The following is a 27,487-nucleotide window of genomic DNA, read 5'->3' as shown; positions in this document are numbered from 1 at the left end:
GGCTGCGCCTCTTCATGTGACCGAACAAAACCCTCCTCGGCACAGCCCTTTGTGTCCGGCCCGGCCGGGGCACCGGAGAGGCCGCTCGCCGGCTCGGGGAGGGGGCGAGGGGCGACGGCGGGGACGGAGGGAGGCGACAAAGAGCACCGAAGGGCCGAGCGCCTCGCTCGTCCGCCCTCTCTCCGCCGCGCCGCCACCGTCGTCGCCTCGGCCCGGCCACTTACCGCGACGCGGGCGGCTGCGGCCGAGTCGCGGTGCCGCACCAGGTCGGAGGCGGCCGCCATGTTCCCCGATGCGGCAGGATGAAGGCAGAGCCGCCCTCCCCGCGCACCACCGCTAGGGCGGCCGGCCCGCCGCGCCCGCCCGGCCCGCGCCGCCCCCGCCCCACGCGGCGCCGCGAAGAGCGGCTCGCGCCCCCCGCCCTCCCCGCTGCCGGCGGGGGCGGAGGGGGGGGGGGGAGGGGGGCCGGGGGGAAGGGCATTTAAAAAAAAAAAAAAAAAAAACACAACGGGAAACTCACGAGCTCGTCGGGGTGTGCGTCACGCCGGGGTTACGTCTTGCGCGCGGCGTCATGACGTCATCGCGCAAGCTTCCCGACCCCCCGCCACTCCGCGCGCGGCAACACACACACAGCCCCACACGCACACGCGTCCCCCGGGGGGCGGAGCGCGCATGCGTACGGCCTTCCCGCGCCGGCGCGCCTCAGCCCCCTCCCGCCCCGAGCCGCTCGGCCGGCGGGGCGCGCGTCCCCTTTCCTGCCGGTGGCAGGTGCGCGACTGTTACCGCAGGGCGGCCCCAGCGGGGCGCTCCCGGCGGGGCTCTGAGGGCGCGAACGAAGTGCCTCCCGCAGGCGGGAGGACAGTTTCCCTAAAGACCTTTCTTCAGAAGGCGGACTGCTGCCGCCCGCCCGCCCGCCCGCCCGGTGCGGCCTCCCCTCACCTGCGCCAAGCCGCGCAGCGCGCTCGGGAGCGGGAAGTCGGAGCGCCGGTTGCTCGGCGGTGCCTTTCCCACAGAAAGTGGAAAACTAGGTCAAGTGCCGCAGGAGCTGCACAGAGGCACTCGCCGTGCCAGTGAGGAAGGCAGGCTCCGGCGGCAGGCGGCGGCTGGCGAACGACGTGAGGGAACAGGAAACCTGAGAGCAGAGAGGAGACGACCCGGGGATTGTCAGTCCGTTCGGGTGGGCGGGAAGCTGTGAGGTGACACCGAGAAAGCAGAAGCGTTCGGTGCCATTTTTTCTTCAGATTAATGCTTCTGATGGCAAACCCCGATTCAGAAGGTCAGGGATTCAGGGGCAGAATAGTCAACACATAAAGTGGAGACTGCTTTGATAAATTAGGGTTTTTTTTTTCTTCAGATTTGCTAGGCCCAGAGGATTTCACACTAGAGTGAGAAGTTGATTAAGGCAACGTTAGAGGTGTGAGCATCGTCACTGAGCTCACGGTCAACTGAGATTTCAGGAGAGAGGAAAAAGGAAAAACACAGCACATATAAATTGAAAGGGGGGAATAGGTAGAGCCAAGAACTGTCAATCATTCCAGCCTCTATTCCCAGAAAAGTATTGAAGCACATAATCACATATTTTAAGGATATGGTAGCTAATCAAGTGATAAGTTACAGCCAACATGGATTTGTCAAAATTGCATCAAGCCAAACTCATCCCATGCTGTGACAGTGTAACAGGCCTTGGATGGGAGCAGCAGTAGATCTCTTATGGCTTGACTTACCATCTCAGGAACTTTTAATTGAGCAAGCAAAAAACATATAATGAAATGAATCTGCAGTGGTGCAAAACTACATCAGCAATGCTTCACTGTGCAAAAAGAGCAGGATATAGTAAATACAGTTCCTTGGAGGTAGGTATGTCCTGAGTTTGGGACCAAGTCTAATTATGGGAATGACAGAGTACAGTTTACATTCATTGGATTTGCCAAGAGTGCCGAACTGGCAGAGCTGGAAGCACGTTGCAGGACAAGAAAAGAATTCAAAATGTTCTTGATAAACTGGTTGCAGAAATAGGATGCAACTGAATAAATACAAATGCCAGTTTCAACATTTAACTAGGAAAACAGCAATTGCACAATTACAAGGCTGGGAACAGAGGAATAAACACCAGATCTTCAGAAAAGGGGTTGGGGATCAGAGTAGATCACAAACCGAACATGTATCAACAATGTTACACCGTTGTGAAAAAAGCCGCAGTACAAGAGATGTGTAAACAGAACTTTCATTCTAGGACATACATAGAAATTCTCCTCATTTAATACTGGTAAAGCCTCAGCTGTAGTAATGTGTTCAGATTTGGGCTCTGCAGTTCAAGAAAAATTTATTTCAAAAAAGTCCAATAGAAGGGAGTACAGGGAAAGGAAAAAACATTTTTTTAAAAGACATAACCCTAATTGAAAATAGGAACGATGAGATTTTTTAAGTCTAGAGAAGAAAAGACTATGGGGAGAAAAATACATTGTTCACTAAATCCACTGCAGGCAGGACAAAACTTAGCAGTTTCAAACTGCACTGAAAGAAATTTAGATTAGACATTACTATGATATGGATGAATAAAACTGGCATTTGTTCTCCAGAGGGTTCTAGAAAGTTTATTAATATTAAGACAAAGTTAAATATCCGTAAGAAAAGATTATTTTACTCTGATGTGAAGTAATGGAGGCAGACTAGGCAATTATTGTTTTCAGCATCATTTTCTATAACTGCAGTTACTATCCAGATATCTGCTCTGATCCTACTTTTTTTCTGATAGAAATGAATCCCAGAGATATTTAAACATGTAATGTTTGGTGTGATTTCACACACAGGTGTCGATACCCCCTTTGGGAGTCTTTGTCATGTTACATTGTGTCTAGCTGTGTGGCAACACATCACATGCTCAGCTGATGTGTTAATTTATAAACTTTACATATCACTATAAATTCCACATTTAAAACCAATGTGTTTGTTAGTGCTCATGTAACTAGTATGAATCAAGGCTTTTGCTTTTCTTTGTTGTTTTTTGTTTGTTCGTTTGTTTTTTCATGGTACCAGAGATTAATTTTCCCTAGAATCCATTAAATTTGAGGGTTTCTCTGGAGCTCACCAGTTAGGAGAAGGCTGTGTGAATGGTTTATGTTTTGGGACTGAGATCCACCAAACTCATCTCATTAGAGATGACTAAAAGGCCATTAAATAGGCCAATTTTTAATCTCCACTGAGTTAGACTGAATTCAAACTGATAGCCCACAGGCGAAAGGCTATGAATTTCATTAACAGTACCCTACAGCACTCAGTCCCCTAATGAGCGCTAATGTTACTCTTCTGAGAATCAAGCTTGTTTTCTGAAAGGATCGTGTATTGATAGTTTTCCATTGCTCTTAAGCACAAAAAACATTATAATCTCATGCAATCCACAGATTTATTCTGAGATTCTTTGTCATATGTGCTTTGTCATATGCTAACCAAATACAAACAATAAAAACATGAAAAAGCAAATATTAACACTACCCTGTGCTTCTTGCTGAGTATCATATATTTTATTGTATCCAATTATTTTAAGGTCATCACACTTACTTATGTATATTTTGTCCCCTGGCAGATAATTTTTAAGCAACAGCAATTCTTGCTTCAATTCTGCAGTTACTAGTTGAAGGAAAACATCAAATTCTATAAAAGCATTAACTTGTAGAAGAAGACGCAACGTTTATTATATTTCATGTCTATTTGTGAACAAGTAAAATGGTTAGCATAAGGAAATCTGAACTTTTGTTCTAATGCTGCCAAATCTCACAATTTTATTAAGAGTTCAGAGTCATCTAGCGCTTTAATGCCTCAACTTCCTACTTCCTACTTTTAGCTCACTAAAAGGCCCAATTCCATAAGCAGTAATGGACTCTCTAAAAAACGCTTATGATCTACACGATCTGTGGATCCAAAGAAAAATCCACATTTGACATGAATTCATGGAGCACATAACTGCAACATTTCATGAAAATGGCAGTGCAGTAAAAAGATGATGTCCAGTTGTGTCAGAACTCTTGTTTTGATTTCTAATTCCACCAGCTTTGCCACTTATGCTTATAATACGTGAAAAGTAGTGGACGATCTTAAAGGTTGCATACTGGATTAAGAAGACTTGAGAAACATACACGAAATGATGCAAAATTGGGATTGCATGTGTGCATGAAATGGAAGCCTTAGAACTAGGCTCCAGTGAGGCACTCTTAAGATCAGTGAAAGAACGTGCGCAGCCAGTAAAGGACCATACGATACGATTCTTGAAAATTAGGCCAGATATTGCACGGCTGGCTTTTTGTTCCCAGGAATTCTGTCTGTCCCCTGTATTATTTCTCCACCAATGCAGACAAGGTCTAATAACAGTTAAAAGAGCATTTGAAAACCTCTTGAGAGAAGGTTGCTACCTAGTTCCTCCTGGTCTTCAAAATGGTTATAAAAAGCTTAAACCAAGGCAGGCTCTTTCATGTTAGCAGCAAAATATGATTAACTGAAACCAATTTAGAAACTGTTTCTTCATATAAACGTTTTTGTAGCTGGAGCTGCAGAGGGAGAAGAAGAAGAATTGTCTTGATCAAAACCAAATGAAGAGTTGGAGCAGGCCTAAGCTGAAGCATTTTGAATGAAAGAAGATTGCAAATGCCTCCTTGTAACACACACAGCAAAATCCCAAATGCCTGGAGGGAAAAACTTTTTAATGATAATTTCTTACATTTATATAGCACCTTTTATTCCCTAGGACCCCAAGCACTTCATTAACTCTATGCAAAAAGCTTCACTATGGAAATACAGCCACTATGTGCATCATTCTTTGAAAATTTCATTTTCAGTTGACACATTTCTTTCAATAACAAACTATTCTGCTTATCCTGTATATAGCAACCAAAACAACAGCAGATAAAAGATTAAATGATATAGTTTTGAGTTGTAGAACAATTTAAGCCTGTATGATTTCAAACTAGTAACATACTCATGTAATAGATACGTTGCATTTATCCCATTCGTTTCCCCTCTCCATTTACTACTTTGATCTTATCTTTCATACCATAGCCTTTGGTAGAAAATTTTGTCTTCCAAGACATTTTCAACATTGAAATGATCCTTGATGTCTGAATTTCAGACAAAAATAGAGTTTATATGAAATGTAGCATCTTTTACTAAATCCACTACTATAAATTGAAAAACTAGAGAAGTTTTTGAGTACCCAAGACATTTTTTTTCAGCTAAGATGGTTGTTTTAATAAAATATCTTACCTTTACGTATAAAATTTGTCTTGTCTTTGTCCTTAGATGCTCATAACTACAGAAACAAGGCCCCAGAAACATGAAAGATATGTGTGTTATTGCTTAACTTCCCACAGAACTTTTCTTTTCATCCTGAAGAGATGTTTCCGGCTTCTTGGCCTTTCTTACAAAGATATAGTACTCATTTCACCAATATCAACTGATTTAGGAGCTCAATGTACTGATTGTTTCAACAAATGGTAATTAACATTATTTCCACTGAAATATTAGGAGAACTAGTAACAGAATGAATCAGAGCGGTGTGATTTATTTCAACATTGTAAAAACTGAGAGAGGAAAATTTTTTTTTCTTAACTTTTTTTTTTTGAGCTGTTGATTCATGTTTTGTTGGCTTATTTGTTTCACAGGCTCTTTTAAAATACAGTTGTCAACATTAATTAAAGAGGATTGCCTAGTCTTGTCTACTTTTCAGACAGAAAAAAATGTATTTTATTTGTAATATAAATTTAATCTCTGCTATAAGTCAAGATATTCTAGTCATCTTTGTCACTATCAATTAAACTTTTAGAATTGCCAGTAAAACAATAAGAGGACAGCAAGAACATTGAGGTAAAATTAAAACCATTAGCCATTAAATCTTCTGACGCTCTAAACAGTGATCCCAAGGTAAGGTTAGTACTGAAATAAACTATTTTGCAATGGAAGGATATTTAGAAACTCTGCCTAGGGGAACATTACTGCTGGACGCTGTTCATTGCCTTTAGAACTGCAGTTTGAGTGTTCTCCATCTCCCATCTAGGAAAAAGGTTCTCCACACTACATAATAAAGACAACTGGCACCCTGTTTTCCTGCTGCTGGGCCTCTCTCCGAAGGCATCGGTATGAAAATCTGTTGCTCAGACCCGCTCCCCTCGGCCAGGCCCGCGCTAGGGATTACAGACCCACTGCTGTCGGGAGGGCGGCAGCTCCGTACCCAGCCTCCCCCAGCCGTCCTGCCATGGAGAAGTGCCACTGTGGCATCTGCCACTGCCCAGAGAGGAGCAGCTGCTGGGGCAGCACTGCCTGCCTGGCACACGAGGCTCCGTTCTCAGCTGCTCCTCAGGTACCACCATAATCAACATTATTAATTAAAAAATCCTGGATTAATTATCAATAGTAATTAATTAACCTTGGTCTTTATGCTGATTTTCTTTTATCTTGCATTATTCTAATTCATCCCACATTAAAAAGATGATAGTTAATCCTGCATCGTTGTTCCCTTCAGGAGACTGGCATCTCTCTTCTCACGTCTGAGTTACTGAAGTCTCACCGAATTCAAAGATCACAAGAAAGCAGATTAGTGTAGTAAAAGACCACCATATAATACAGCACTAACCTTAAAAACAACAATGTATTGCCTTGGAGAGTTGCCACTGGCATCCTGCACAGGAAGTATTAATATATGAAAATATGCTATGAGCAACAAAACCATAACAAATTTCTTCCTGAGTCTGTTGATGAATTATAGTTTAGTGGGAGAGGAAGAAAGATGTGGCAATAAACTGGCCTTCACTAGATGATGGAAAAGACCTAGATATAATAGGTATAAATTATCATAGCTCTGCTTAACCCAGTCTGATGATTCAGTTCACATCATAGTGCCAAAATCACATACAGAGAGAAGACAGAGAAATTTCAAGTTCCCTGTCTCAGGTGCCTCACCGGTAACATTAATGTATCCCTGTAGAGGACAGAGCATAAAAAAGTCCAGCACCTACCACTATCAACCACACGCCCAGACTTCGCCATGACTGTCCCATGCTGGCAGTGTTACTGATGATAAGGAAATTGCACTAGACCTGTGGCATGCCATGTTCGGGTCTCCTCCCTGTTGTGTCACACCCCACTTCTCCCTACACCCACCTCTGTGACTGGCATTAGGGTCACACCCATGTCTACAGCATACATTAGAGACCTGAGCAATGTTAATGTGGGGAATTAGTGACAATAATCCCCTCAGGCACACTCCATCTCCAAATTTGTGATTTCTACGTGTCCCAGTGAGGGACACAGGTAGCACAACACAGGGAAAGTCACCTCCCTCAGCTGAACACCATTTCAACACCCTTACAAAAACGAAGAGGTTTTAGCAGCCACCTCCCACGATTTCTGCATTTCAAAGTCATCTGGCCAGATGGAAGTCAGGACAAAGGTTCAAGTGAAGACATCTTCACCAAAAAGCTTTTGCCTTTAGAAGCAAGGCCATACGTTTTAGCAGAACTTGAAAAACGAACAGCATCTCTCAGTTGTCAATGTCATTGCCAGTCTATCAGTGTAACTACATACCAGGCAGGATTTCAAACTGCTTTCTTTTCCACGGAACTTCCCACTGTTCTGCCTGGTAGGCAATTGCTATGTCAGCAATTACAATTTCTTTCATTAAGTCAGATGGACATACACCCTCTTGTCCTTATGCTCGACACAAACAATTATGTAAATCTTTATTATTGTTTGTTTGTAAAGCACCAGAAGTTTGTGTACAGGAAGACATAATAATAATATTTAAAGAAGAAGGAAAGAAAGCAAAAAAGCACTTTATTACTATTAATGTGGAAGTACTGAGGAGCTTATTTTGTGTTTAGGTAAGATCACAGCAGCGGAAAGTCTGTTTGATATGCCATACCTTCTGTTTGTTTCTTAATTGTAAGGAGTTTGGTTTTGATCAAGACAATTAATTATGAATATAGTTGAGTTATCTAACATCAGAGATAAGGCTTAAAAAAAACCCTACAAAAGCTTTTTTAGAGTATATTGTACTGTATAGATAAGTATATATATGTTCAGGGCATGAAAACAGACATCTTTGTAATTGAATCCTGAAAAGGAGGGGAAAAAAACTATATTAAACCGCGATAGTTTTACACAGTCTTAGAGTTAATATGTAATTTGAAAAATTATTTATCAGATTCTGTGGTTGCACAGAACCAGTATATGGCATGGCAGGTTGAAAATGAAAAGAGCAAGTTAAAACATAGGGTTATTACAATGTGAGCTTTGTTACCCAGTAACTTTTTTCTTTCCAACCTTCCTGCCGGTCCCTCTCTATGCCAACAGAGGAGAAGCATCTCCGAGCTCCTCAGCTTGGCCACATCCATTAACACTCAACTGCCAAAAAGTATCTTCAGTGCAATGATCAAAGCTATATTAAAACTTTTGCCTCTGTCTTGCTCATCCAGCATTTCCAGATCACATGCTGCCTAAACTCTCAGATGAATTATTTTGAACAGCAGATTATTTGCCATTATCCCGTTCAGGACATACTGAAGTATTTTAGGTCTTAGGCTTGGGATCTGAAGGCAGATCTTTATTACAATACTACTGTTTTTAGTGTGAAGCTCATAGGAACATGGAATTTCTCATTATAAGCTCAGTGAAACAGCTGCAAAGACTTTAATGAGCTTTCAACCAGGTTCAAAGAAAGAAAATACTAGCACTAATTTTCCTAGTAATAGAAATACACATATTTAAATAACTGTAAAACCATTATTTCAGTATCCTGGAATGCACGCTGAGTAGAAGTTTCTCAGGCAAAAGAAAGGATGGAGAAACTTAGAAGAACAGTCATGTTCACTTTTAATATTTGTCCCAGTTTCACAGCCCTTGGCTTTGGTTTCCAACAATGTGTTCATAGGCCAGTTGTGTGGAAATGGACTCAGGTAAGGGTTTGGAAATGTATTTTTAGCTAGACCGTGCAGAGAATTCATAAAGTAAAAATGTGGTATCTGTAAAAGCATAAATAGTTGGCAAAGTAGTTTCATTTGGGGAATTTCAGCAAGAGAAGCTATGTCTGAACACTCTCAGGAAGCACTCAAATCTATCTACTAGTATATCAGATGTGTCTAATTCCATCTCAAACGTACTAAAATTCCTTTTTAAGAAGTTATGTGTGAATTGCCATTCAAATATACCTCTGGCCTGGAGTTACAATGTTTATATTCTGCTTTAAAACAGCAGAACAGTTTTTACTTACTCTGCACAGAAGAGAATCCAGATAATGGTGGTTTAATATTTCATGTAGACGTCTTAATCAGCAAGTCATTTAAGCCAATCAATGTAAGACTGAGAGTACTTTTAAAAGTACCCCATTTACGAATAAGCAATAACCATGTTTTTGTCACATTTTATCAATTACGCTTTTTAAAAGAGGAGGGTGTCATCACATTTGTGATAGTACATCAGGAAGCACAGCTTTTCGAAATGACTGTTAAAATGGCACAGGCTGGGGAAAACAGTGCTTATCAGGATTAATTTAAGACAATGGGTACTCACTAAGCATGAATTGTATACGATCACTTCCATCATTAACACATTATAGTTTATCTCATCCTTTAAAAAGAAATAATTACATATTGAGAATTCTTTTTTTTTTTTTTCCTGACAGAGCTGACAATTTAAACACCAGGCCCAAGGAAGGAGAGCTGTGGCACGAGGCATGCAGCAGTGCTGTGCTGCAGCAGGACAGTGCAGCGGGCAGTTCAGGCCAGCGAGGGCTATGAGGGGGAGCGACAGCCCGTCCTTTCAGGATTTTCAAGTAGTAGGCTGTGGAAAATTAATGATGTCTGACTGTCAAAGCTTGTGGTGATCAAACAGCTCCCCAGCACGCTGAGAGCAAAGAGGCTGAAAAAGCCATCTGAGAGGACACACTGCTTTTGCTGTTTAGGATCCGCCAGCAGGAGATCATAGCACTTCATAGTAGGTCAGGGGGCTGATACCTGATGTTAGCAAGAGGGCAGGACTGGAAATGATGGTGAACCTTCAGGACACGGCACCACCATTTCTAACCCCAGGCTATATGTTAACCTTGGCCCTTTTATATTCCTCCTGCTGAAAAGGGTCACTGTAAAGTACAGCTTGGGGGAAACAGCTAGTGGAAGAGCCCTTGAATGCAGAGACGCTGGAATCAAGGTATCTGCACAGGGGCTGCCCCTAGATGCTGTCAGGTCTCTTAGGCACATCTGCATGCACAGCATAGGAAGCACATCTACCCCACAACATCAGCAGAATACCATGCGAGGGCTTCCTAGTATTCATGTGACATTGGCACATTTGTATCACATGCAACTTGCAACCTACACCCCCCTACCTTTATGTAAAAAGCCTCAACAATCTCCACCCTCTTGACCTTACTGCAGCAGCCTGTTGAGCCCTTCCTTGGGATAGCCAGTATCTCTCTGGTCCCTCAGTCCATTCTGGGAATATCCCCTCAGGCCTTCACTTCAGAAACAGACCCTGTAGTGCTCTCCTTTTGCTTTGCAGACAATATGGAGAAGGGTGTCACTCTTCCTTCTGGGAAGGAAGGAGGCAGCTCCTCCTCTGGGTTAATAAAAGCAAGAAAGGCTTAGCTTGCAGCTGTGGCCTCCCAAGCGTGGAGGAAGACTGGCTGTGAGAGGCCAGAGTGTTTGCAGATGGCAGCCCAGGGCCAGGCAGAGGGGGCTGGGCTGGGGAGGCGATGAGGGCACGTCACTGTAAAGCAGAGGGCTGCATGGCCCGATGGCGCTGAACAGGTCTGGGCAGGTGCGGCACACGTAGAGGTGCAGAGCTGTAGTGTGAGGGCCAAGCCATATGGCTCTGTTGGACAGGTATGGGGGTGCTCCAGGGAAAGGCACTGAGCAGTGGAGATGGTCCAGACTATATGTGTGTGTGAGTGGAAACGGAGGTGGTTTCTGAGTGATTTCCCCCTGGCATCCTAGCTGGGGCACTCCCAGGGAGCCCCAGAGGGAACACGATGCTCAGGCAATAGAGCCTTAATGGGAGCACAGGAGCACGTCTACTGGACAGCACAAACCTAGCTGGCCTCCCTACATTTGGCAGTTCTTTTGCTCCAAGTGGGATGAAGATATTTTACTTGCAGGGAGGCTGACCGAACAAATCCCATTTCCCAGTAGGAGTAGGAAAATTAAAAGGCTTGGGGAGTTCCTCACTGCTTATTTGGAAATGCCGTGTGAGTGATTACCCATGCACCTCAAAGGAAAAATAACCTAATATAAAATGTAGCACATACTCATGTCAACTGCGATGCATTCTAACCATGGGATCCTTTCTTCCAAAGGTTGTCTGATTTTCAAAAATATGCCTTTGAGGCAGTGAATGAAAAAATCTCAAGTCCTGTGTTTCATTTACTTTAGAAATTACAATTTCCTTTTTTTTTTTTTTTTTTTTTTACATTGGTCTGGGTTTGAAAAGAGACTGGAAATAGGAACAATCATGAAAGAGCTTGTAGAAGAATCCAAAATTTCTCCTTATTTTTTATGTTACTTTAATGGAACTGTAAGTGTAAGAGGGCTGGCTTGGTCCAGATTTGACCATTCTCTTCTAGACCCTGGGAGACTTGCAGAAGCAGAGCCTTCGCTTTACATTCTGCTTTATGGGAATATTATTTCAATTTTCAATTTACTACTACTTAAAAGCACTAGAAGTTCCTGCAGCTGTTTGGCCACATAATAACAGACTCTTAATTTCTCATACATGGCACCCAGCATGGTGTATCAGAAAAAAGGCCACAAACCTGCTCCTGCATTCTAATAAGTGTTTGCGTCACTTTGTAGGCGATCAGAATCCTGTCCAAATTCTGCAAAGTCTAATAGAACAACAGTTGCCAAATGACAAAACCTATAAGAATAAACAGAGTAAAAAGGCATGTCCTTGTTTCTGATCTTCACAGCTTCAGTACTGGCAAGAGAAATGTCAAGGTTTCCAAAATAAAGCCAGTTAACCACTGTAACTGCTATTAAATATAAACAAGGACATAAAAATAGAGATGATGGAAGCCAGGATATGAACATTTGAAACAGTAGCTATGTATACAACTACAGTTCTGTTAACATCATCTGCTCCTGGGGTTGTGCAGCTCCACCGGCTACCGCTGTGCTGGGAACAGAGGCATGGACCTCTGGGGCCTACAACAGCTGACCGGCGATGGGGAGTCCCCAAACCAGAATGGGTGTGCAGTCATGCTGCGGTGTGCTGGGAGGACAAAAGGGACTGTAGAGAGGTGCAACGTCTTCCCCTTTACTGTCACACAGGACACACATTACACAAGGAAGTAGCCAGAGTACTTTCACTGTCTTCCTCCCCAATAACTCTCCTCATCTTAGTCAAGGCAAGCAAGCTAAATTCATGACAGCAGCTAGTTGTCTTAAAGGCTCATAGCCAGAAAAGAATGGATTAGATCTATTCTGCCACTGTGGCGATAAGACAACATGCATTGGCATCCTAAACCAGGTAGAATCACTTGGAAGATAATATAAAACTGAGAACTTAATGGGCATTAGTTAGTGTGTTAAAAATATCACAATTTTTCTGGCATAGACACAGATGTTGAATAAATGTACTGCTCAGCATTGATCATCCATATGACACAGTAAATGAAGATGGCATATTCCTAAATAAGAATTTTGATCTTGTCTGTACACAGAAACTGCGTCCATTTAATTTAATTGGTAGAGAAATGGATGCAGCACAGACAACACAGAGACAAAATACAGGGAGGTAAAATACCATTGTATGCATCTATTCAAGGCTTAAAATTTTAGCAGCCTTGTCTTCTGCAGGGACAATGCTGGCATTTTCTGCCTGAGTACAACATATAATAATTAAGATTCTGGATGAGAGGAAGAAGAAGAACAAGACTGATCCATGACCCACTGGAGTCCATTCCGGTCTTTCAGGTGGCTGCTAAAAGCTGAACAGGTTTGTCTCTCTGCAGAATTGCACTGAACTGCTATCTGAGATGTGGTCATTGTTGGACTATTCCTGGTGCTCCAGTTATACAAAAGAAATACACTAAAAGAATTAACTGATGTCATTAAACTACTGTAGTGTTGAACATACATTGCACTTGAACATAATGAATGTTGACAATTCATTATTCCAGGTTTTATAACAATACCTCTGTGATAAATATTTCTACAAATTCTAAAAGTCAGATATAGGAGGGAGAAGTCTGCACACTATAAACTGCCACAAACCGAAGACTTGTCAAAACAAAATGAGCTATAAACCCAATAATATTCAGGCAACGTCACTCTCATTAAACACCTAATGATGCCACAGGCATATTAGTGGGGAAATGCTCATGAGGATCACAAAGAATTAGGAGAAAAAAAAAAACAACAAACCCTGCCCCTAAAACTGCTTGCCAAGCTGTTTGTAAATTCTGCCACAGGCAGTTTCTTGAAAAAGATGGAGACGTGAATGGAGACAGTGAGTGACTATTAGATGCTGATGATGGTGAGGGCAAGCAGAAGAACTGATGCTAGAGATTAAGGGCTGCATTTTGCTTTCAGTTATGTCTCGCCTGTCTCAACATTTCATAGTATTAAAATGAAGCTGTTACATAAGGCATTTATCCTGTCTATGCCGCTCAGCGGCCATATTCTCCTTTCTGGTATGGATTGTCTTGGGAAACTTGCCAAGCTGTGACAGAGCAGTGCATAAAAGGAAATCATGCTCATAAGCTGGGGGTGGGGAGAGCTGCAGGTGAACTGATTCAGTGCATCAACACACATACAGTCTCCTGTCTCAAAAACCCAGGGTTTAAATTAAATGGGAGCCAGAATACTTCTTTAAAAAAGTACATAGGGCTGCTAGAGACCCCAAACCATCCCATTCTTTTGCTCCAGGGAGGGTGTAAGCACAGTGCAGCAGAACTGCTCAACACTGCACTGGCTGCTGCTCTAGCAGATTGGAAGAACAAACAAGTATTTCCTCTCAAGAAAAGCCTCATCCAGTTTTGGAGTCCATTCCTGCGAGATGCTGAACACCTCCTTTACACTTAGGAAGGATCTGGACCTTTTAATTAAAGACAAGAGGGAAATGAGGGTGGACCCCACCTCTTGTAAGAGTAAGCTATTACCTGCCTGCCACGACCTGCCCGAAAGGTCTGGCATTTCCTACAGAATTCAGTGAATGCACTCGTTGTTAACATTATTTTATTTATTAATAGCCAAGCTCTCAGGTAGTTGTTGGCTTTTCATCTCTAGACCTCAAAGTACTTTACAAAGGAGATCATTATCAACAAAGGAACAGAGACATCTACATTTGGGCCTTGGCACGTAAAGAACATCTCAGTTCACCTGTAAAGCAGATTTGCCTGTTGAGCTTTACCCTGGCCACCTGCCCTGGAAACAATCTCCAAATCTTAAATGACTGGGGACAGGGGAGGGATTTCCAGCTGAAGTTCAGTAACACAAACATCTACAGAGTATTAGGCAATCCTGCACAATGCTGTGCCTGGCTGGAGGATGTGGAGGTCAAGGAGACTCAAAGTCTACAACACTGGAGCAACCTCCAGGCATCTCCAGATCAGACCAGGATTCATCACTACAAGGTACTGCTGTGGATTACAGCACTGAGCACTTTTAATTTGCTCCATCCCTGAAGACAAGATTTGCTGTCCTTTCACCATCTTCAGTTGTTACAGTAAAAGACAGGTGAAGAAATGTGCTTGGGCTGATAAATTTTTTGGTAGTTTTGCACTGCACACAGACTAGGATTTTTCATCTTAATGACCGGCAGCTGAAACATAGGTTTTGCTTTAGTGTTTTAAAGCACTTCACAAAATTTAATACTAATTTATTCTTTCACAGTGCAGGAAAAAAAGATGTTTGATATCGTTACTCACATAACAGAACAATGTGAAAAATGGAAACAGATGTTTCTCATTTAAGCATGAATAAGAAGGAAGTGAAAGAAAAAAAGATGTTGTAGTAGTAGTGATTAAGAGAAATACGACGGCTTCGTGAAGACAATTTCTTATGGATCTCCAGTCAGTCCTGAAAGATCTTTCTAACAATTATGGATCTCCAGTCAGTCCTGAAAGATCTTTCTAACAACTCGGTCCCTGACTCAGTAAGCACGTGGAAGTGCTCAACCCCAGCTGTGGGGCTTGTCTCACATGCTTCACTTATATTTTTAAAAGCTGTATAGCCAAATGAATGCTTTGCAGTTAGGAGTTGAGGAATCAACAACATTGTTTCTGTAGACAGTAAAGCACCGACTGTTTTCACAAACTACAGACATCTAAATTTGAATATCAGAATAGGAATAAAGTCAAACTGAAAATACATTGTTTCCTGCAACATGAAGAAGTGCTTTGATTTTACTACGGCACAGAGCGTTGTGAGACCCAGAAGCAGCAACCAAGGACCAACTACGTGCTCCCCACTGAGAACACGGGCTTCCCCGAGGGCTGCAGCACCTGGCAGGAAGGACCTGCTCCGCTTTGGCAACCGCCTCTCACCTCTCCCTGTCCTGGCAGAAGCAAAGGTCTGACTTCGGCTGCAGCACCTCTCCCAGTAAAAATCTTTCAGAAACCTCCAGTGACGTGGGTTTTGCTGAGGGAAACAACCCTTTAACAATACACCACCGAGAACAAAATGACTTGCCAGGGGGTGAACTGAACCGGGGATGGGGGTGTATGTAACGAGCCCTGATATTTCTGTGTCTGGTGGGACTTGGGTGCCCAAAGAACCCATCTTTCATTGTCGGTACTACTTCTTATCTTAAGCCTGCCCTGGAAGGTGAAGGATCCAAGCAGGCCAGTGCAGACCATCAGGCTTAGAGAAGATTGTTCCCCTTCTTCCTTCCCTCCCTTCCTCCAGAGTAAAGCCTGGGCCAGGAGACATGTCCCTGCCCCAGAGCCACGCCCCACAGCTTCCACAGGCCTCCAAGGTGCCCCAAGGCTCGCCTCCGTGGAAGGCAGGACAGCCCTACCCTGCCAATGCTTGCAGCCAGGAGAGAGGTGTAGAGATCTTCCCCACACAGAAGAATCCTCCTGGCCATTCCATCTCACCGAGCGCCAGCTGAGACAGTTTTCACTCTTTTTACTCCTGAGAAAATGATGCTCTCTCCAGCCTCACTGAATTATTTCCGGTCCATCTGCACCAGCACGATCTACCCTTTCCAGGGCAACCTAGCCCCAACTGGCAGAAGTGTTGCTACTCCTGATGTTCCCAACAAGGAGAAAGGCAAAAGAAATGTTCAGATTCCCCATGGATTACAGCACTGTTTTTAAAAAAAAAAAAAAATCCTTTTTTTTCCAGACTGTACTAGTCTATTAGGAACCACTGGGCAGAAATATAGAGCAGTATAAAATTCCTTTTACAGAGGAATTCTTAGAAAGAAAAATTGAAAACTAAGCTTCAAATCCTCTTCTTTGAGTTTTAAGGACAATACTTAGTTCCAGGAAACTGTCACTTTCCACTCAGCATTTTTAATACGAAAATGTTCCTGAAATTGTCATCGATTTCAGCATAGCTGCTGAGAGAGATTTGGCCCTGTACGCAGTCCACAGACTGTGCATGCAGAAATAATAATCTCGTTAACATTACTATATGCAAATGCTCCCGGATGTGAAGATAGATTTGTATTTCAGATTAATATTTTATGGGAATTTTGTGTGTACATGATAAATGAATAAATGGAGGGACACAAGGGGACATGCAGAACATGTGCATCATGTGTGAGAACGGCATTAATTCTTAAGTGTTTGCAATGGCCACAAGATGGTTAAAGAACAAAAAGATTTATTATTGTAATTACATAGGAGGAGAGAATAAGAGAAGAAAAATGAGAGATCAAGGGAGTCGTTTCATGTTACAGTTCCTCCAGCTGCAGAGCTGGCTCGAGAGGTTCTCCAAACTCTCTTGCTCCCATCCTTCCCACTCCATGCACCTTTTCCTGGCTGCAGATTACCATCCCTTTAATTCTGCCAATTCAACCATTTGCATGTTCAACCCTTAAACCAGCTCTTAATTACAACATGGAATCACATCCTTAGTCTACTTGGTCTCTCACTCATTTTCAGCTGCTATATAATGAGGGGCAACACCATATAAAATCTCAGCACTAATACAGTGCTGTGGATACAAAAAAAAGAGGCACGGTAGGGAGACAGAACAGGTCTCAGAATTTGGGGGTTAAAAAGGAGAGTTATTTGGAGGGAACTGTCACTGGTTCCCCACTGTTTCAGCTTCTGGGTCACCCCCCTCCCCACCTCTCCAGTTGTCCTTATTCCATTGAAGTTTTATTGCTACTCTGGAATGACATGAAGCTCTCAAGCTTTAACTATAAGAAATGTAATATTGCATTTGTCCAAAAACCTACATGAGTAAAAGAAGATCCCTGAGGGGATATTATTAACTGCCTGCTACTTATCATTGATGGTTATTCTCTGAGACAACTCTTCTGTTTAATCTTTATGCTCTCGACAATAACCCTTCTCTCTTTTTGATCAAGTGTTTAATTTTCTTGAAAGATTTTCTCCGACTTTAGTTATTATTGAAGGGGATTTTAATTTTACCCCAACTCTTTAATGGCTAAATCTTGCATATCCACTATTTCAAATAGGGGTATTTCAGTTACTCTAAGTAAATAGTTCAAGGATTTGTCTTAATAGGTATCTGGAAAATTTCAAATCAAAACAAAATTGAAATTGCAGTTTCTTTTCCACTTCAGAATAGAGTTTTTAGTCTCCCTGAGTGACCTGTCAGTGTATTGGAATAAGAAATGGATACTGCTAGACTGCTACAGAGCATACTCCCATGTCAGCAGAGTTTCCTCAGCATGAATGGCAGCCCTGTATGTGAAATCAGTTAGCTGGTTATTTCATCTGTAGCTGATCAAAGATAAGCAAGATAAAAAAGACAAACAAAGGGAAGTGGTGATGTAGAATGCAGTCTTACTTTCCTAGTCTCCACAGGCAATATTATTGCTAAATTTCCTCTAATTGTTTATAGTAGAACTTTAAAGCATAACAGGAGAGAAAAATAAAGAAAAAAACAGTAGAGGTTCAGCAGAGAGTAAAGCCCAGAAACCCTTGAAACCTGCTTGCTTTCCCTTCTCAGAAGCATCCTCAATCCTTCCCCATTGTCACCAGTGGAAGTCCAGATCATGGGTAAGTATCTAATAATATAATATTTACATTATATTAGGGCAGCCCATAGAGCAGGGAAAGAACGCACCATAGGACTAAGGTCTTTTTGGGAGGCTCGTTTCGTTTTGTCGTACTGGGCACTCCCGTTTCCAATGACCTTGATGTCCACTATAACTACAACAGTTTCCAACAGCCAAAAAATTATTAAATTTGGTCCATGATTTTGCAACTCTAGTCTGTATTCCCAATACTGGCTTATTGTCTTTGCTTGCCCAGTCCAAACGTGTGTGAGTGAAAGCACTGAGCCTTGGTCTGCTCCTTCCCGTGCAGCCACTTTCCTTCTCTGGTTCCCAAGTTCAAAATGGGAACTCGGCACATCTTTCTTACAGCCTGATGTAGATGGTCGTTCACTTATCTTCCTTATCCCTTTTCCACAATAACCTATCCTCACGGCTACCTTCTCTCCCAGCATGGACTTGCTCACAGGATGCAATCAGAGAGGTGCCAGAAGCTGCGTAGGACACAGCTGCTCCACAACAGGAAGTCAGGTGAGGAAAAGACGAGCGAAAGTGAGCTGGGCCAAATGCCTGGTTAGCAGACACTAGAATATGCAGATCTAAATCTATACATCTGAGCCTTAAGTTTCCTCATCTGTAATAACAACGTTGAAATACTTCCCTATTTCTCAAAAAAGTTACTAGGGTTAATAAATTAATTAATGCTTACCGAACACCGTATAGTCAGAAAAATCTCCCTAAATCAACATGTTTCAAATACTTCAGTTGATGACAGAAATTAATTTTACAAACAGGTAGAACACAGACTATAAACAGTGGCTAATAACCTCAAGGTGATCTCCTTAAGATTAATCTAAGATTGCGAAATCTTTCAGAGAAGTATTTGTTTCCCCTGTTGCATTTCTGTTGAGGCAGTTGGACTCAGCAGCCCTATTTGCTTTCTCAGCATCTGATGCCAGAGTACACAAGCAGTATGAGTGGAAAGAACACAGCAAGAGAGAGATGTAATCACCAAAGCAATGGAGCAACAGACTTAAAAAGAGCATGATTCTCACAGCAGGTCAGCTGAAGTGGCAGCTGTGCATTTCTGGGCTAGCACCAAGTGTCCACTACCACCTTACAAAAGCCTTGTGGTTCTAGATTTTATCCCCGTTGACTGAAAGACATAAATATTTTCTAACAGCACCATTGTTTTTCAGAAAGTACTGGTCCAGCCCTAGCATAGGACAAACTTTCTCCAATACTTCATTTTTCTAATCTCCAAGGCTCAAAAAAGAGATGTGTGGAGAATCTTTGTGTGCTGCCCTTCACACTTGCATTCAAATCTTCCCTGCTTAATGAGCCATGGGCTGTTGCTCTGAAACAGAGGACATTAAGAGTTCAGAAAAAAATAAACCCCTGCAGATTAATCACCTGGCTTCTTCGTGGGCCCAATTCCAATCAGTAGGCTGTGTGAAAGCAGGGTATCTCCATATACACTGCCTGACTGATAAGTATGTTAGCTGATCGGTACGCTTGGCTTTGACAAGCGTACAGCATGAGAGTCTTATTTCGTTGTTTATTTCAAATGAATACCAGAGGTCTCCAAATGTCACTATATTCACAGAAACTAACAACTGCGCAGCCATTACATGATTCTCTTAGCATTCCCCCCTTCTCTGCACCAGTGAAATAATATCTATTTCATGCTTCTTGATTTTTAAAGTGAATGTTTTATTGCTTTCTGAACAGCACTTAACTGCTAAGCATCACTTCTGAGTCCACCATGCAAAGACAAGGATCTGAATTCATCTTGAGAACTACACTTGGCTAGAAACCGGCCACTGACTAATGGTATTCCTGCTCTTTGGTAAACCGGTAATAGCTTTATCATTACTTAGCCTGACCACTCCATTTTAGTACAGGAGAGATAGTATGAAAAGGAAACAGGATTAAGTGTTGGCCAAAAGGATGGCAAACCCATCAGAAGTCCTTTGCCAAACCTTGAACATAGCATAGGCAGGACACAGTGCTTAATTTTCTGGAAACACAGGGAAAGGAAACAGCCAAACGACCAGTTGTGCTGTCAGCATGATTTCTCCCATCTCACAGCAAAGTAAGGTCAGAAAAGACAAATGGGATATGGCATTAAACAGTTAAACAGACCCAAACTGCTCCAATTTATGTAATGACAATACCCTCCCTTCACCATAACCCACCTCTTCACTCCTGCCCGCCCCAGCTCTCCATGGTTCGGGAGACTTTTTGAACAGAGTGATTCTAGCACAACATGAAGGAAACACCAGCTCTATCTTTTGATCATTTCTTATTCATCTTCTTTCTCTTGTTGGGTCAAATCTCAGTCCCACTGAACTCCAGATTTAGCCTATTAGCAGGAAATGGTGAACCGCCATCCTAATTTCTTTCCTTCAGATATCTACTAGCTTGTTTCCCATGTTTCCATTTCTATAGCCCTTAGAGGCTACAAGAGCATGCTGCTTTGATTGCCTTCACCTTATCCTTCCTATAGGTCATGCAGGTCAGTGGCATACCTGGAATAAACTGGGACTGTTATTTCAACTGTCAGTCATGCATCAGCTGGAAGGCAGAGTGCTGTTAGCAGGGAGATGGAAGCGCTGCAGAGCAAAGCAGAGGACAGTAGTGTCTTTGATGGCAACTGCGTGCTTCAGCTCCCACCAGTGAACAGGTATCCATGGGTACCGCTGTTCCCTTGGCTCCGTTCCCCTTTGATCACACTGTGTTGCTATTGGAGCATTTCAGTAAACAGGGCCCAGAGCAGGGTGTACGTGCCCCCGTGACCATGCACCACAGGCTAGATCCTCCACAGATTAAAAGTTAAAAAAATTTGTGGCGTTTTTCTGAGCTGAGAATTTGGCCCTATATTCTTAATGCTCCTCTGACACCAAGCAGGGCCTTATCAGGTAAGATGCTGAGCAGTGCTGGATTAAGACCAGTGTGAATGGAGTACGCACAGCACCACCGGTCCTTTACAACCACCTGAGTGCTACAAAATGAGCCATGTGCAGAAACCCCATAAACACAGTGGCACTTCAAACTGGATGTCTTTGTAGACCTTCAGCCTGTGCTGGAGTCGCGAGCCCTGGATTCGAGCACATTAATTCGTCGCTTCTTCAAAGAGCCAAAAACACTGCTGAGAGGGATGCAAACATGTTTGCTTTATGATGACGCATAAAGACTCTGTCTGGAGTCTCCCAAACAAGCCTTCCTTTCCTTTAGTGGCATGCGAACAGTGCACACTACATGCTTTAAATGGGATTTGAGTCACTTTTTTCATTGCTACTAGAGCAGGTACTGCTGGAGATAAAAGCAACTGTCTCAGAAGAGCAGGTATGACATCTGGTACATAGCACCAAAAATAAATCTTTAACTTCCTCTCATACCTGCCAAACCTGCTCCAAGGAAATAAACCTGGGAAATATTACAAATAAACACTTGTCTCTGATTTCAAAGGAAGAACTGACCTATTTTTTCTTTGCCCGTTTCAAACATTTCCTATGACAAGATCAGTTTGCTAAAACAATGGGCTGTGTTTGCAATAACCACAACCATAAAAGAAAACTGCATGCATACGAAAAAGGCAAGTGGCCTGATGTTTGCATTGGAGGTAATTCACACTAATACCACTATTTATAGTGCAGCAGCACCTTAGGGACCCAGTCATGCTCAGCACACCTACGTAGTAAGCACTACACAAACATGAAATCTGATAGTCTCTCCCCTGTAGTGCACTCATACTTGTGCTTTATGGAAACTGGTTGTGTAACACCATATAATTTGGGAGTGTTCCTTTTTTAAATTATTTTCTCTGGTCACATTTGTGTAATAACTATTTTCCATCTCCTTTCAATAGCTGACCTGGCTTACAAGAAGGCAAGAGATTTGTGTATTGGCAAAGATGACCTACTTAAATCAGGAACAATTAGAGACCCAGTTCCCACTTACAAGAGTGACTAAAGAACCATATACACACAAAAAAAAATCAAATTGAAGAAGCCAGGAAACATTTCTCAGTGCTACAATTCTGGTCATATGGGAGGGTCTATGGGGGGGATCAAAAAAGGAAGTGCCTGTGATTCATTATTAGCAATGTAAATAGGGCACATTCGGAGGCTGTCACCATCCTGATCGCTCATCCGCTTTTATTAGTCCTCATTCTTTATTCTTATTGTCTTAGGTTTTCTGCACTTGTCGTTAAAGTTAGTTATGTTATAGGCATCTGTTTAGCATATTCTACATGAAAATGCAAATGGAGATGAAAAATAGTAAAATAAATATATGCAGCTTCCATATCATGTATATATTTGACTGTAGCATGTCAAAAACAAAAGAATTGTTTATCACTTCGAAAGTCTGCTTGTCCATTACGTGCATTATTTTTTTACCAGCAGATGGCAGTTTACCATTATTTTAAATAGGTTCCTTTGTTAATATCATACGTTTTACAGTTCTAAATGGTTGGTAAAAAGCCTTGAGCTCATTTCAAAGTTAATTTTTAATTCAATTTCCTTTTGCATCATCCCCTCTAGAAAAAGTAATCAGGACTGAGCTATTTGTTTCAGGTTACAGTCTTACTGCTGACCAAGGCTAAACATTATCTGTACAGAGTTACCTGACAGCAAGTCATTCAGCACCAGTGAGTATTACCCAGCCTCAAACACGCACTGCTGCTACCAGCCCTCTGAGGCACACTTTATACTCCCTGATTCCCAGTCTGTGCTTGGGGAGTTGCACATAACATTGTTAACACTAGTAGGAGGGGTATCATGAAGGATGTGATTGTCTACAAAGGGGCAAGTGGTTTATTCACTGCTGTGTTGCTGGGACACTGAATTTTATCTAAAAAAGAGTTAAAACTACCATCCGGGCAATGATACGCTGCCTCCTGCACTGCAGCCAAGGACCAAGGGCACAGAAAGTCTGTGCTGGAGATGCAGCCTGCAGGGCGCTTTCAGAGATCCTGCTGCTACCCAAGGCCATCCTTCAACCCAGTCAGAGGCACAACTGCGAGACCATCTCCCCTGGCCTAACATAGGGCTGAGAACATGACCTTTCCTAGTAAAAAAGTCCAGCTGGGAGCACAAACAAAATGAAGGGATGGGTCTGTCAGTCCAACGCTGCTTTAACGCCTGGGCATTGATTTACCCTGAGCTGCTTTAATGCCTGGGCACAGATTTACCCTGAGCGTCGCCTGACACATGCAGTCCTCACAGGCACAGCAGTGCCATCCACATCCTAAAACCAGGCACTGGGGAGAGACATGCACCAAGAGCCTCACTCTCCGCTGACATTGGTCAGTCTGTGTGAGCCCATCTTCCCTTCCAGCCCCAACAACCCTCTCATTTGACCTGAAAAAGATAGCGTGGTAGCTCACAGTTGGATTTGTTCCCTCATCCAACTCTGCCACCCACCACAGCACACAAATGCTCCTTTTGGCAGCATGAGACAGAGATTTTTGCTGGATGAAAGCAATCGCGTGACTTCTCGCTTCTCGCAGGAGCAGCACCAAAATGGCAGCAAAGAGCAGAACTCCTCTCACATTACACCACCGGTGTGACAGCTCGGCCCTTCCCAGTGCGATGGTATTCCAGGCACACATCCATTTCTGCCAGCTCTCCAGCCACTGAGCACAATGGTGGGTTGAAACACACTGTACAGAGAGTGGGAAGGAAGAAAGGGTTTCCCTCACCTGCCCACAGGCTGGGGACAGACTGGTTTTGTGGCTGGGATGGGATTTCATTCCTTTGTTTTTTGTTTTGCTTACATGGCAAACTGCCCCTTCCCTAGGGCTGCACAGGTCCTTTCAAGTCCTGCAACTTTTGAATTTGTGTTCCTCCTATTCTCACAGTGAATTGGCAAACAAGAGATCCAGAGATCATTTTGCATTTGTTAAAGAACTAAACAAAGCTAAAAGTTCCAAAACAAAGACACCGGTCTAACCTATCTTGGGAATGCAGCGTTTTCTTTTACAAGCAGTCCCACATAGCCTCTTTTTAATGATCTGCAGAGAGACTGAGAAATTCACCAGTGGTATTAAATTAGAAGCTGAAAACAACAGAGAGAGCAGATGTGTTATACAAACAGGCAAAGAGAGAAGAAAAACATAGGAAGGAGAAAGGAAATGTGACAACATTTGGGAAAAACAGGAGAGTGCTACAGTGTGGGAACAACAGGACACAGGTATCAGGCACATATCGACCAGGGGAGATGCGTCTGGGGGAACAGTTCAGCAGTAGCGGGGAGAGACTAACAGGTCTTTTCTTTCTAATGCTGAAGATGACTAAAGATGCGGGACACTGAGTACCCATGGTGGTGAAGTCCTCATGGGCAGAGCTGTACTTATAACGCTGATACAGCTACAACCGCCTTTTGTTGGAACAAATAGTAAATCGAAGTATTTATGAATCATATAATGACTTTTAGCCTTTGATAGTTCCCAAACCATCCTGTACCCAGAAAACACGTGCTGATCAACCTGTCTTCCTTGTGTGGGCAACTGCATAAGCAAAGCAGATGTCCAAATGGGCCTGACACCATCCTATCAACTTTTGTTTCAATCCGAGACATTTCAAAAATAATATTCAAAGTACACTTAACATCAGTTATTACTGTTTGATTATTGCATTCCTAAGATAATGGATTTCAAAATTGTATTTTCCAGTTGAAGATTAAAGAGCTACTTCTAGGCTTCCTACCTTCTTTTATAAAGTAAGATTCAACCTAGTCTCAAAAGCTGAACACTAATATAGAGGAGATTTGCTGTCATCTTAATAAGTGTTAGCAGCAACCATTTAGCATTCCCATTACTTTCCCACCCAAACCTCACCTACTCATGTTCAGAAGCAAACTGGATTTCTTATACCCGCATGTCACCTTCATTTTGCAGATACTCAGGGATACCTACCAGTGTTGGACCCCAGCTTTCCCGCTCTGCTTCACACAGTGAAAGCAGGTTTGTGCCTGAGGGCAGAAACAGGGCAGCTTTTCAGCCTGTGATGCACAGGTACCTCCCTGACCTTCTCAGCAGCCTGCTCCCCCTCCAGGGAGGCTGCTGTGAACAGAGGAGAACGCTGCTGGCTCACGGCATGGCCCATATGTAAATAGCATCTACCCACATTTGATGCTGTGGCATACACCTGGCATTGGAAAGCAACACACACTCCTTCAGAGTGCAAGGTAAGAAGGGAATCTTTCAGTTGTCAGATCACGCACATCAGCAAACAGTGGAAGTCCATTCAGCTAGTCCTGCATCTCTTGTATTATACATTATCACCTTCGTATTGCAGGCGCAGAGCCCCAGCGCTTGCCTGTGACCACAGCATACATCCCCAGAAACAGGGTGGAAGGAAGAAGAGAGGAGACAGATCTCCTGGCAAGGCACGGTCCTGGCCCTTCTCAATCTCACCTTGCAGAGGCAAGAACAGGCTAGCTCCTAGCTCTGCTGCTGAAGGGTGAAAATCCCACATCCTGATGAGAATCCAGAGCAAAACTATGCCCCGTGGATTTTGTCTGAGATACGGCATTGCCTAAATCAGGTCTAATTGCCACACAATACAGGATGGAGAATCTCTTAATTCTCCCAGAATCTGTCCCAAAGGCTGAGCTCTCTTAGCTGCTTCACAATCTTGTGCAGAGTCATATTAAAAGTTAAATCAGCAGCAGGAGTCAGCCTAGGTTTGCCACTCTATGAACGTGCACTGCACTGGGAGGAAGGAAGAGTTGCAATCTGAGCCTAAAAGCCAGGGTGTGCGTTTCCTCCCCCAGCTTTCCCCCGCTTCGTGCCAAAAGCAGAGCAGCAACCAGGTGACTTACGCGCTGTCAGCTCATTCTGTGTTTCCTACCAAGGCACACAGAAGCCATGATGCTGAAGAACTAGATTATCTCACTTTGCACCAGATTTTCCACCTCCCTCTGCAACTTGCCAAAATCTTTGCTGTTTGAGTGATACAGAAAGCACGAAATGAAGGCTCAGAATATGCAATTTGCCTAAAATATGCAGCAAATGGCTAATTAGAAATTAATATTTATGAGCTACATTCCTCTACTATAATTTGTTCTGCCCTAAAGTATCATTAGAGTGTCACTTAGGAGACAAGAAGGGTTGAAAAGAGGTCTCTTAGCAGAGAAACGCAGCAGAGTACCATGTGGGCAGCAGACACAGACTGGAGGCTGACAGCACTTGGCTCTAGAGAGACGGCAGCCTGCAGGACAGGGACAGAGGTGCCCACGGACAGGAGAGCTTCGAGACATTAAATACCTGGTGGCTGAGAGCTGGTGCAGCTGCAGCAACCACGAAGAGTTTGTCTTCACCTGCTGAGCAGGGCTGTGGGCTCCTTCCCAGTGGAGGCGGACGTGGGTGGGTCACGTGCAGCCGTGTCCCTGGAGCCCCGCTTCCTGCAGCGGGCTCTGCAGAGGGCAGCAGCTCCGTCGCCGCAGAACTGAAGGCAGCGAAAAACACCCGTCTGTGTCACAGCACGTCTCGCCGTCAGGATGTCCCTGTGCAACGTCTCTGCCTTCGCCTGCTGGTCTCTGGGTAGACCTAAGTCCTAGAAATGAGCGTCTCGTACCCGGCACCACAACATGGAGCTTCCAAATAATGGGATGCTTAAAAAAATCGCACTGCAATGCATCAAAGAAAGTTGGGAATTAAACATATGGCAGAAATTCAGGATTTGACTGCATGTGAAGGAGGCCATGTCCCATCAGAAGCCAACCTATGATTAAAACCGGGAACAAAAGAATGCCTGAGCACCTACAGAATGGAGAATACCCTCAAATGAAGCAAACAGCTGAAACAAAAAGAACCATTAGAGTCAAATCCTCTTTCACCTCCTGGCAGTATGTAAACACTTGAAGGCCTAGCTTAGGCAGAACTGTTGGTTTTGTGGCCAGTTTTCTCCGACTAAGACCTTGTGGTTTTAGTCCAGCATCTGAGATCTTCAGACAAGCTGCACACTGCTACGTACTTTGCAGTTCTACTTGGCTGGGGTGTGGGACAAACGCAAGACTTAATTCTTCAGCCAGAACTCATCTACTGTGGCAAATATGATGAATTAAGAATACTCTCACTAGGTCAGTGGGTCTCGTAAATTACAAGTATTGCAAGGGTTAATAAATAACAAAAGAAATTGCAGGATATACTGAGTTTCATTTACAGCTTATATACTGAGAGTAAGGTTCCTTACCCAGGAGTGAATTTTGCTCAGTGAAACTCAAAAGTTTAAGTAAATGCAAATAGCCTACACTGAAAATGTGAAAAATAAACAAAATATCATTTAATTTAATTTGAGCACCC

General features: G+C 43.2%; 1 protein-coding gene across 6 annotated transcripts in view; it reads right to left on the bottom strand.

Annotated features, from left to right (window-relative positions):
• ZNF644 (zinc finger protein 644) overlaps positions 1–26,515 on the bottom strand; it is an 81,389-nt gene extending 54,874 nt beyond the window's left edge. For 4 of the 6 annotated variants that reach the window (XM_086617920.1, XM_086617926.1, XM_086617925.1 and 1 more), the window contains exon 1: positions 521–557. The gene's annotated coding sequence lies outside the window, so the exon portion shown is untranslated. Of the gene's footprint in view, positions 1–224; positions 275–520; positions 558–26,449 lie in introns of those variants that run through there. The other 2 variants (XM_086617922.1, XM_086617921.1) reach the window with 2 other exon arrangements.
• Positions 26,516–27,487: the final 972 nt, after the last annotated feature.

This window comes from Tauraco erythrolophus, chromosome 10 (assembly GCF_009769465.1).
Source record: "Tauraco erythrolophus isolate bTauEry1 chromosome 10, bTauEry1.pri, whole genome shotgun sequence".
Lineage (NCBI taxonomy): Eukaryota > Metazoa > Chordata > Aves > Musophagiformes > Musophagidae > Tauraco > Tauraco erythrolophus.
The sequence above is the reverse complement of the archived record's forward strand: the minus strand, read 5'-3'. Positions and strand labels throughout refer to the sequence as shown.